A 13,149-nucleotide genomic window follows, 5' to 3' on the forward strand; every position below is an offset into this window, starting at 1 on the left:
TCTCTCTCGCCTTATGGTAAGGGTGATCTTGGTAAGATACACCTGATACCATAGAGGGAACGTCTGTTCGCTGATCAAGGCCTCTCGAACCCATAAGTCGTACGACATTACTTCTCCCCTGGGCTTGGGAGCTTGCAAGAGGTCCCGGACTAGGCGAACGACAGGCACGAACAGACGAACCCTCGGTCGCAACACTGATAACACTTTGCGCAATATCACTTTATCACTACGATTTTCTGTTTTGCACTTATTTCACTGAAATCGAATTTTTTAACAATTCACATTAGGTATGAATAAAACTGATTTCTACCTGAAGCACGCAATTCTACCCTCATCAAAAGGTTGTAATTGCGAAATCAGTCGTATAATGTAAGCACATTAATACCAGCAAAAAACAGTAAACATATTTTAAGATAAAAAAAATCAGTGGCTGGGGAAGAGACTAAACACTAGTTCATTCAAAACTACGTTTTCAATCTCTCACCGTACAGTGCCTTGGGACGAGAATAAAAACTAAAAACGTTTTATCCTTTCTCCCCGTACAGAGACTAGGGACGAGAGTAACTCGAGAACAACGTTACTCGCTTGGGACGAGATAAAGATCGGAACGTTCTCTCTCCTCTCTCTCTCTCCGTCTCTATCTCTCCTCTCTCTCTCTCCGTCTCTATCTCTCCGTCTCTATCTCTCTCTCTCTCTCTCTCTCTCTCTCTCTCTCTCTCTCTCTCTCTCTCTCTCTCTCTCTCTCTCTCTCTCTCTCTCTTGATTTCGCACCGAAGAGAAGAGCCCACTTACCTTTCGTCAATAAACAGGTTATTTGACCAAAGGAAAAAACTGAAAGGTTTTTCAATTAAAAGTTCCTTTAAAATAGTCTTTAAAACATTTAAGCTTTGAAAGAAAAAAGAACAAAACGTCAGAATCGATTTAATCTTTCTGCAAAGTGAAACCGTGATACTCTCTCTCTCTATCGTAACGATAGAGCGCAAACTGCGTAGCATAAATAAACTAAACGTTAGTTCATCTTTGAAACAGTACGAAGACTATTCAAAGAAAAAAACTATCATAAAATATTTACTAAAAATATTTCATTTAATAAGTTTTAAATCATTAGCTCTGTAAAAGTGATTTACGATTGAAAAGGGCTCAACGTTGTTTAACTTCGGTTTCCAAGTTAGGACCGCCTACTCTCAGGAAAGGTCGCATATAAACAAATCATTAAAATTTATTTTGATGTTTATTATAAATGGAAAGCTAATCGAAGAGGCCTAATAAAGGCGGTTGAGATATAAAATATATAGAGGAAAATCTATAATTAATTTATAACGTGATAAGATAATTGCTAAAAGCCTAAAACACACTTCCGTCTAAGGGAAGAGTCGGCCATTTAAAAGTCAAAGAAAGTCCATACTCTCTCTCTTGTCATCAAAAATTAAATCTATCCAAAAACGAGTTCAAGATTTAAGATGAAGATAAAACACCTGCATTGCGAAAGCTCAAACCAAAATGAAGTACTTCACCAGATATGTTGAGAAAACTCCAGGTTCTACAGCGAGTATTGATATGTCTTGTCGTCAACGTCGACAGAGAAGAATTGAAGGGTTTGTTTACATGCAAGAGTGGTATCTGGCCGATAGTGGCGCTGGTGGGCACACCCGCAACCTTCATAGCGATCGCTCGCGAGTTTTTGAGTGTTTTTTCTGTCGAGCCGCAGAGTAGCAGCTATTATATATTCACCGGCTAAGTTAAATATTTAAAAAGGTGGGTTGTATGTCTCCAACTGCATTTTTTCCTCCTGATTTCAATGCCTTTGCATAACTTGTTGATTTATTCAATAGCCTCTTCTAACTTATTGCTGGCAGCTCCTGTCACTAGATCTATAATTCAAATTGCAGTTTAAACACCTGGCTTCAAGTATACATTCTATATGGTAGGGTTAGGAGAAAAGTTACACATTTTGTTTTTATCTTTTTTGCAAACTTTAGGATGCCCAAATCTAAAACATTTAAAAAATTGCAATGGTTAGGATTAAATTGACGTTCCAAGTATTTTATGCATTTTCCACAATTAATGGACGTTATGGCCAGTAACTTCTTTTCCGAAAATTCACAAAGTCTCTATTAAAAATCATTCTAATACAATAACCAAAGTTTAGATGGGGTTTGATATCCAGCTTTAGATCTTCATAATCCATCCTTAAATTTGATAATACAACATACTGTGAGTGTGATTCGGCATTGACGAGTTAACTGTTCTTTCCAAACCGAGATATATCTCCATGTGCGATGGTACCAACAATACCATCAATAACATTCAAAACACTGGAATATATACCGCGTACCATCTAATTGTGTATCTAAATACCCGCCCGCAATGCTACAACTTTTCAGTTATGGTAGTCGACCCACCATAACTCAAAAGCTATGGATTTCCGCCAAGAGCCATTATCAAATACGTTCAACGCGCCCAAAATACACCAAACAGCAATCTTATTTTCTACCAACCGTTAATTGCACCATTCTATCTCTCTAGCAAAATATGTAACTAGGTTAATAAAGGTTGCCATTAGTAGTATATGGTAAGCCTATTCAAAATGTTATTTTCCTTAGTAAAATAAATTTTTGAATATACTTACCCGGTGATCATGTAGCTGCAGCTCTGCTGCCCGACAGAAAAAACCTACGGGCGGGATACGCCAGCGATCGCTATACAGGTGGGGGTGTACAACAACAGCGCCATCTGTCGAGTAGGTACTCCAGTACTTCTTGTCAACAAAGAACCAATTTTCTCCTCGGTCCACTGGGTCTCTATGGGGAGGAAGGGAGGGTCCTTTAATTCATGATCACCGGGTAAGTATATTCAAAAATTTATTTTACTAAGGAAAATAACATTTTTCAATATTAATCTTACCCGGTGATCATGTAGCTGATTCACACCCAGGGGGGTGGGTGGAGACCAGCATACATGTTAACATTAGAAGCTAAGTATCCCGTATTTCATTTTAGCAGTTATTCAAAATAACAGACATGAAATTAATAAGTACCTGGTAAGGAAGTCGACTTGAACCATTACTCTGCCTTTTTAAGTACGTCTTCCTTACTGAGCCTCGCGATCCTCTTAGGATGCTGAGCGACTCCTAGGTGCTGAAGTATGAAGGGCTGCAACCCATACTAAAGGACCTCATCACAACCTCTAATCTAGGCGCTTCTCAAGAAAGAATTTGACCACCCGCCAAATCAACCAGGATGCGAAAGGCTTCTTAGCCTTCCGTACAACCCAAAAACAACAATAAAAAGCATTTCAAGAGAAAGATTAAAAAAGGTTATGGGATTATGGGAATGTAGTGGTTGAGCCCTCACCTACTACTGCACTCGCTGCTACGAATGGTCCCAGGGTGTAGCAGTTCTCGTAAAGAGACTGGACATCTTTAAGGTAAAATGATGCGAACACTGACTTGCTTCTCCAATAGGTTGCATCCATTACACTCTGCAGAGATCTGTTTTGTTTGAAGGCCACTGAAGTAGCGACAGCTCTAACTTCATGTGTCCTTACCTTCAGCAAAGCATGGTCTTCCTCATTCAGATGAGAATGGGCTTCTCTAATCAAAAGTCTGATGTAATAAGAAACTGCGTTCTTCGACATCGGTAAAGCAGGTTTCTTAATAGAACACCATAAAGCTTCTGATTGTCCTCGTAATGGCTTCGTACGTCTTAAATAGTACTTAAGAGCTCTTACTGGGCATAGTACTCTCTCTTGTTCGTTTCCAACCAAACTGGACAGACTTGGAATCTCGAACGATTTGGGCCAAGGACGAGAAGGGAGTTCGTTTTTAGCTAAAAAACCAAGCTGTAAGGAACATGTAGCCGTTTCAGATGTAAATCCTATGTTCCTGCTGAAGGCGTGTATCTCACTGACTCTTTTAGCTGTTGCTAAGCAAACGAGGAAAAGTGTCTTCAAAGTGAGATCTTTAAAAGAGGCTGATTGAAGCGGTTCGAACCTTGCTGACATCAGGAACCTTAAAACCACGTCTAAGTTCCAACCTGGTGTGGCTAACCGACGCTCCTTTGAGGTCTCAAAAGACTTAAGGAGGTCCTGTAGATCTTTGTTGTTGGAAAGATCTAAGCCTCTGTGGCGGAAGACTGCTGCCAACATGCTTCTGTAACCTTTGATCGTAGGAGCTGATAGGGATCTTACCCTCCTTAGGTGTAAAAGGAAGTCAGCTATCTGCGTTACAGAGGTACTGGTTGAGGATATTGAATTCGCCTTGCACCAGCTTCGGAAGACTTCCCATTTTGACTGGTAGACCTTGAGAGTGGATGTCCTCCTTGCTCTGGCAATCGCTCTGGCTGCCTCCTTCGAAAAGCCTCTAGCTCTTGAGAGTCTTTCGATAGTCTGAAGGCAGTCAGACGAAGAGCGTGGAGGCTTGGGTGTACCTTCTTTACGTGCGGCTGACGCAGAAGGTCCACTCTTACAGGAAGAGTCCTGGGAACGTCTACTAGCCATTGCAGTACCTCGGTGAACCATTCTCTCGCGGGCCAGAGGGGAGCAACCAACGTCAACCTTGTCCCTTCGTGAGAGGCGAACTTCTGCAGTACCTTGTTGACAATCTTGAACGGGGGAACGCATAAAGGTCTAGATGGGACCAATCCAGAAGAAAGGCATCTACGTGAACTGCTGCTGGGTCCGGAATCGGTGAGCAATAATTTGGGAGCCTCTTGGTCATCGAGGTAGCGAACAGATCTATGGTGGGCTGACCCCACAGGGCCCAGTCTGTTGCAAACATTCTTGTGAAGGGTCCATTCTGTAGGGATGATCTGACCCTTCCGGCTGAGGCGGTCTGCCATGACATTCATGTCGCCTTGAATGAACCTCGTTACAAGCGATATCTTTCGATCTCTTGACCAGGTGAGGAGGTCCCTTGCGATCTCGAACAACGTCCTCGAATGAGTCCCTCCTTGCTTGGAGATGTACGCCAAGGCTGTAGTGTTGTCGGAGTTCACCTCCACCACCTTGCCTAGAAGGAGGGACTTGAAGCTTCTCAAGGCCAGATGAACTGCCAGTAGCTCCTTGCAGTTGATGTGTACAGTAGTGCTTTTTGATCCGGATTCCACGTGCCCGAGCATTCCCGACCGTCCAGTGTCGCACCCCAGCCCGTGTCCGATGCGTCCGAGAAGAGAAGGTGGTCGGGGGTCTGAACAGCCAGTGGTAGACCTTCCTTGAGAAGAATGCTGTTCTTCCACCAAGTCAGTGCAGACTTCATCTCTTCGGATATAGGAACTGAGACCGCTTCTAGCATCATGTCCTTTCTCCAGTGAGCAGCTAGGTGATACTGAAGGGGTCGGAGGTGGAGTCTCCCTAACGCGATGAACTGGTCCAGCGATGAAAGCGTCCCTATTAGACTCATCCACTGTCTGACTGAACATCGGTTCCTTTTCAGCATGCTCTGGATGCATTCTTGGGCTTGACTGATTCTGGGGGCCGATGGAAAAGCCCGAAAAGCTTGACTCTGAATCTCCATACCTAGATAGACTATAGTTTGGGATGGAACGAGTTGGGACTTTTCTATATTGACCAGGAGACCCAATTCCTTGGTCAGATCCATAGTCCATTTGAGATTCTCCAGACAGCGACGACTTGACGCAGCTCTTAAAAGCCAGTCGTCCAAATAGAGGGAGGCTCTGATGTCTGCTAAATGCAGTTATTTGGCAATATTCCTCATCAGTTTGGTAAACACTAGAGGTGCCGTGCTTAGGCCAAAGCACAGGGCTTGGAACTGGTAAACCACCTTCCCAAAGACAAACCTTAGGAAAGGTTGGGAATCTGGGTGGATGGGGACGTGAAAGTACGCGTCCTTTAGGTCTAACGAGACCATCCAGTCTTCCTTCCTGACCGATGCTAGCACCGACTTCGTCGTCTCCATGGTGAAAGTCTGCTTGGTGACAAAGACATTTAGAGCACTGACGTCTAGCACCGGTCTCCACCCTCCTGTCTTCTTCGCTACTAAGAAGAGACGGTTGTAGAAGCCCGGGGATTGATGGTCCCGGACTATGACTACCGCTCCCTTTTGTAGCAAGAGAGACACCTCTTGCTGTAAAGCTAGCCTCTTGTCCTCCTCTCTGTACCTGGGAGAGAGGTCGATGGGAGTTGTTGCTAGAGGGGGCTTGCGCAAGAATGGAATCCTGTACCCCTCTCTGAGCAACTTCACAGACTGTGCGTCTGCACCCCTGTTCTCCCAAGCCTGCCAGTAGTTCTTGAGCCTGGCTCCCACTGCTGTCTGGAGAAGATGGCAGTCAGACTCTGCCTTTTGAGGACTTGGAACCCTTCTTCTTTTTGCCACGTTGACTATCGGCACGGGTACCTCCTCTGCTGGAGGTTCTGCCACGAAAGGGCGGAATGAACCTAGACGCTGGTGTGTCCATCCTAGGTCTAGGCACGGAAGGTAAAGCTGTGACTTTACGTGCGGATGACGCCACCAGGTCATGGGTATCTTTCTGGATCAACGAGGCGGCAATCCCCTTGATCAGCTCTTCAGGAAAGAGACACTTGGATAGCGGAGCAAACATCAGCTCTGACTTCTGACATGGTGTGATCCCCGCCGACAAGAAGGAGCAAAGGTGATCTCGCTTCTTAAGAACTCCCGACACGAAAGAAGCCGCAAGCTCGCCAGACCCATCCCGAATGGCTTTGTCCATGCATGACATGATGAGCATGGCAGAGTCCTTATCCGAAGGGGAGGTCTTTCTGCTCAACGCTCCCAAACACCATTCCAGAAAGTTGAAGATCTCAAACGCACGGAAAACTCCCTTCAAAAGATGGTCCATGTCCGAAAAGGTCCAGCAAATCTTGGAGCGTCTCATAGCCAGTCTGCGGGGAGAGTCTACCAGACTTGAGAAGTCGCCCTGGGCAGAGGCAGGAACTCCCAAGCCGAGATCTTCTCCCGTGGCATACCAGACGCTAGATTTGGAAGCAAGCTTGGTCGGTGGAAAGATGAAGGATGTCTTCCCAAGTTGCTTCTTGGCCTGCAACCACTCTCCCAGTACCCTTAAAGCTCTCTTGGATGAGCGCGCGAGTACGAGCTTCGTAAAGGCAGGAGCTGCTGACTGCATGCCTAACTCAGAGGGAGGTGAGCGTGGGGCTGCAGACACAAACTGGTCCGGATACAACTCCTTAAACAGGGCAAAGACTTTCCTAAAGTCTAAGGAGGGAGGCGTAGTCTTGGGTTCCTCTATGTCGGAGTGTTGATCGTCCAAATGCGCAGCTTCGTCGTCATCAGAGATTCCTTCATCCGAATGCTGAGGAGGAAGCGGCAAAGGAGGAGAAGAAAGCTGAACGGCTGAATCCGGCAGCACGGGTGCATGCGTAGCTGCACTGGATCCAACATCATGCCGCTGCTGGTCAGTCTGAGAGCTGGCAACAACAAAAGCGGAGTGGTGGTGCGTGGTGGGGACTGCCGTAGGTTGCGGAGACTGCCGCATTGCGTCAAAACACGGCAGCTTGACAGCACCTTCCCACTGCTGATGCGGTAGCTCACGCATGTCAACGGAGGGTGCCGCACGTCGGCTAACGTCAACATGCGTCTGGCAGGGTCGACTGCGCATCGGTGGTGGAGCTCTCACAACCGGAGTGTGGGAGCAGGCAGCCGCAGTGTCTGCTGAGCGCACAACCGTGGCAGGTTGTAGGTTAACGGGTGCAGCGTCAACCTTCTCAGCACGATACTCCTGCATGAAGGAAGCTAGCTGAGTCTGCATAGACTGCAGCAAAGACCACTTAGGGTCTACAGCGGTTGGTGCGGCAACAGACGGAGTGATTGCCTGCTGCGGAACCACTCTACCTCTCTTGGGAGGTGTGCAGTCTTCGGAAGACTGCGGCGAGTCCGAACTGACCCAGTGGCTACACCTGGGCCGTTGGACTCGCTCGGAAGGGACCTTGCGCTTGAGAGGTCGTGAGACCTTGGTCCAGCGTTTCTGACGAGAAACTTCTTCCGCAGACGAGGAATGAATGGGCTCACTCGTCTGTTTGTGGATGGGACGATCTCTGCAAGATACGTCCGCAACCACTGAGGGTACATCTGAACGCTGATCAAGGCCTGTCGAACCCTTTGGTCCTTCGACATTGCTTCTCCCCTGGGCTTGGGAGCTTGCAAGAGGTCCCGGACTGGGAGGACGACTGGCACGAACAGATGCACCCTCATGCGTAACACTGACACTTTTCACAGCACTTGCACTCACTACACTTCCCACTGCACTTTTTTCCTTCAACTCTTTGACGTCGGCCAAGAGTTGATTGCGGTCATTCGCTAATGACTCAACTCTGTCACCAAGAGCCTGAATGGCACGCATCATGTCCGCCATCGAGGGTTGCTGAGAGCTAGTAGAAGGGTCGGGTGTAACCACTACAGGGGAAGGAATAGGTTGTGGGGCATGGGGAGAGGAAAAATCAAAAGAGCGAGACGAACTCCTCCTGATCCTATCCTTCTCTAGCCTACGTGCATTCTTAAGGAATTCTTGAAAATCGAATTCCGAAAGCCCAGCGCATTCCTCACATCGATCTTCCAATTGACAGGCTTTACCCCTACAATTGGAACAAACGGTGTGAGGATCTATAGAGGCCTTCGGAAGACGCCTAGAACAGTCCCTAGCGCTACACTGCCTGTACTTGGGGACTTGAGTAGGGTCAGACATCTTGAATTAGTCAAAGGGGGAAATCCAAAATCTATCCAAGTCGTCAACAAATAATCCAAAATCTAATCAATAAAGGTTGATAAGGTATTGATGATAACTCCTGTACAGCGAAAGCTAATATCTAGAGAGAATACATCACCAAATAGCGTAAAAATCAACTCCAGAAACAACAGCGTATCAAGTAGGTCTTGCCGGTGGCACGACAGAGAGAAAATTGGTTCTTTGTTGACAAGAAGTACTGGAGTACCTACTCGACAGATGGCGCTGTTGTTGTACACCCCCACCTGTATAGCGATCGCTGGCGTATCCCGCCCGTAGGTTTTTTCTGTCGGGCAGCAGAGCTGCAGCTACATGATCACCGGGTAAGATTAATATTGAAAAACGGTATATTTACAAGACAACGCTCTCCATTTACACCCTAATTATGGAGTCCTACAGCTCTCCTCTTCTTGTACAGTAATTAGGTTCTTTAAATACTGAGAAAGCAAAACAATTGCCAGATATGTTGAGCAAGGTGTGAGGAGTTATGAAAAAAATTAGCTCAGTTTCCTTACTAAACGAACTGGAACGGACATCGTCAACCAAACAGAAGATTGTGATGCCAGCATATATAAACAGAGGTTCGCGATGTCAGCGTACATTTGATATAGTGTATATGCAAAATATATACTAAATTAAAATATACTCAGTGTCACTATTTGTGAATTGTATATTTTATGGACTATTACTAAATTTTTAACTTAATATATATTTTGAATTTATACCAAATGTACGCTGGCATGACAAACTTGTGTTTGGTAATTTCATACAATAGCTCCGCCATCAAGTTATCAAATACAAGTGCTTTCACTAAAAGGGGGAAAGTCCAAGGTTTCATCTGATATATAAATCTAAGTGGCGCTTGGTCTAGAGGTGGTTCAAAAATCAAAATTACTCGCCTAAAAAACAAAATCCCTCGACTTTGTAACTCTTAGATTCCTCTTCAGACTGAGTTCTCATTTGTTTGTTTGTATGTTAAAAACACAGATTATGTCATTATTACATCATCGATTGTATTCTACGTAGCAAGACGTCGTCCAAATGTCATAGCTTTTAATCATTGATGATTATCCACATTTTACTTGGGACTAGCATTTTAACAAAACTAGAATCATGTTACTTGAATACTCCACCATGTGATAGTTTTGCTAGGAAACTGAACGCTTTTCAAAACTTAACACAATTTCCACCGATATTTTTTCAGTCTTTTGAGAGCAATGGAGGCGAGTGAACCTTTAACTTCTGGTGCGGTTTCTCGTTTACCATCTACTTTGACATCAATTTCTATGGATTTTCTTCCAAGTTCTGGTCTCAATTGTTATTTAAATTATATATATTTTGTTTTACATTATTGTGGTAACATCGAAAGAATAAATTACTGCCAAGATCAGTGTTACTAATAGTAAAAATTACGCTATTAGCCCCACCTGTGGTTCTAGGTGCTGACTTGATATTACTAAAAAAGCATTTCGGTGTGACAGAATGGATGTTTTATTGACAAACAAGAAGTGAAAAAAGGTGTTATTACATATCCATTTTAAAGGGAACTTGGTTTGAAAAGTCATTTATATACGGAATCTAATTTATTACTGGTATATATTTAAATTTATATTGGTCTTAAATTTGGTTATAAATTTGTTGAAAATAGAATCAAGAATTTCTCACAAAACTTTGATTGGTGCTCATTCACTCGTGAGGTTATTGTGCATTGGGTATCGGGTCAAAGTTGCAGCTCACCTTTACTCTCCAAACTAAGAAGGTACACAAAGGATTTCAGGCTGCCTTACATTTAATAATGGCTGTGTAATGCGTAAGAGGGGGGCTTCGCCAGCTAGGTAAGAATACAGCTACTAGGTTAGGTTAGGTTAGGTTAGGTGTTTTGTTTAGGTTAGCTGGTGGCTTTGTTTATTGCTAATTCTAAATGTGCCACAATTTGTATGTTAAAACAGATGCTTTAATTCATTCCCCACCCAATAAATCAGGTTTTTCACTGGGGGGTCACCCAAGATTGGAAAGGTTAACAAATAGGGTAAAAATACAGGTGAGCTTTAAATAAAGCACTACGTAATTAATCAGAAAAATATTCAAAATGATTAGTGGCGGAGCTAAGATAAAGAATTTCCTAGTGTGGAAACCTAACTAGTTTTTTCTTATAAACCCTCCCCCTTGCTTTTTTTTGCTTTCCCAGCATTTAAAGATGCTCTTAATTACTGTACAAGAAGGGGAGAACTGGAGGACTGCATAATTTTGGAGTAAATGGAGAGCTTGGTCTTGTAAATAAAAATCTATAATTTCGTTAATTGAGGTTTCCTCCAGTTGTATATGGTATTCAAAATAGTGCACATACAGAGATCTATTCAACTATGTGAGTTTCAATGTCCTGACTGTTCATGATTAGCCAGTAAGCTACTCGTCCATTTCTTATAGATAATACCAGTTCCGCTAGAAATTAATGAAAACTTATAATTACATAATAGAATTACACCTAGCCAGTACATACTGTAGGACTAGGAAAAAAACCGCTTGGCCTTGCAAGGCTACCTACTCAAAAGGGAGTAGGCAAAGTAACAATGCGAATTATTATCTATCAATATTTTATTTGAGAATAATTCTAATTGCACCTTAAATGACAATATAAAATTAATGGTACTAACCTTGGAAAAAAATCAGACGTTTAATTACAGAAATTGTCGTTGATAATGCGAAGAGAGTATTTCAGTTCCACTTGTTCAACGAGACCGTCACTTCCGTCTACCGTCTTCCATTACACAACAGTGTTGCCAGAAGGAGTAGTCTAAAAACTCAATGAAAAAAAAATCCCCAAAACTCAATGAAAAATACCCAAAACAACCCCCAAAAAACTGCATTTCCACAAATATATTTCCATCTGATCATGCAGGCTTTACAAATATAGAAATCATTCACTATACTTTATAAAAGAGCAAGTAAACTAATTGCAAATATATAAAGGTTTACTCATCATCGTTTCTTCTTCATAGAGATTTGTACAGATAATTCCCCAAATCTAGGGATAAATTCCTAAATGTGGCAACACTGTTAAACAATATGAGACAAAACTGACGGTGGAACAATACATTTGGTAGTCACGGGTAAGAATATTGGAACGTGAAAACAATATTTTTTTCTTATTAAACTATTATTTAATCTTGTCTATATTTTGAATACCATGAAATAAATATAGAGCAAAAGTTGATATATTAAATTCATCCTTAACTCTACTGGTTTTAGGATAGGATGGAGGAAATACCATGAACTACTTTTCTGACTTTTTTTCCACCCTGGACTTTTTCGTTTTCTTTTTATGCAAGCAAACAAAATACATAAATACCCTATGAATAATTCATACATTTACACACACACACACACGCACACACACACACACACACACACACACACACATATATATATATATATATATATATATATATATATATATATATATATATATATATATATATATATATATATATATATATATATATATATATATATCAATCTATTCTGAAGAAGTGTTTTAATTCTTTCATTCTACCTTGTTTTGAGTATTGTTCTCCTGTCTGGTCTTCAGCTGCTGATTCTCATCTTAATTTGTTGGACAGAAACTTACGGTCTATTAAATTTCTTATTCCTGATCTAGATATTAATCTCTGGCACCGTCGTTCAATTAGTTCATTATGCATGTTGCATAAGATTTTTCATAACTCTGACCATCCTTTACATTCAGATCTCCCTGGACAATTCTATCCTGTTCGTAATACCAGGCAGGCAGTTAATTCTAATAGCCAGGCCTTCTCCATCACGAGGCTCAATACTACGCAGTACTCTAGAAGTTTTATTCCAGCTGTGACCAAGTTGTGGAATGATCTTCCTAATCGGGTGGTTGAATCAGTAGAACTTCAAAAGTTCAAAGTTGGAGCAAATGCTTTTTTGTTGACCAGGCGGACATAGTCTTTTTATAGTTTATTTATGACTTATTTGTTTTTGATGTTGTTGATAGTTTATTATATGACATGTCTGTTTTGACGTTGTTTCTTATTTTAGAATGATTTATTGTTAATTTGTTCTCTTCATTTATTTATTTCCTTATTTCCTTTCCTCACTGGGCTATTTTTCCTTGTTGGAGCCCCTGGGCTTATAGCATCTTGCTTTTCCAACTAGGGTTGTAGCTTGGATAGTAATAATAATAATAATAATAATAATAATAATAATATTAAAGACAAATCGCAGGAACGTGCGGTCTCAAGATGACAGCTGGCTGGGAGGAATGTCACACACACACACACACACACACACACACACACACACACACACACATATATATATATATATATATATATATATATATATATATATATATATATATATATATATATATATATAGATAGATAGATAGATAGATAGATAGATAGATAGA

At 42.2% G+C, this 13,149-nt stretch overlaps 1 long non-coding RNA gene across 1 annotated transcript in view; it reads right to left on the reverse strand.

Annotated features, from left to right (window-relative positions):
- Window positions 1-11,493, reverse strand: part of LOC137638756 (uncharacterized) — a 28,698-nt gene extending 17,205 nt beyond the window's left edge. The window contains exon 1 of the long non-coding RNA XR_011044186.1: window positions 11,369-11,493. This is a non-coding gene — a long non-coding RNA (uncharacterized lncRNA). The remainder of the gene's footprint in view (window positions 1-11,368) is intronic.
- Window positions 11,494-13,149: the final 1,656 nt, after the last annotated feature.

Source organism: Palaemon carinicauda, chromosome 3 (assembly GCF_036898095.1).
Source record: "Palaemon carinicauda isolate YSFRI2023 chromosome 3, ASM3689809v2, whole genome shotgun sequence".
Lineage (NCBI taxonomy): Eukaryota > Metazoa > Arthropoda > Malacostraca > Decapoda > Palaemonidae > Palaemon > Palaemon carinicauda.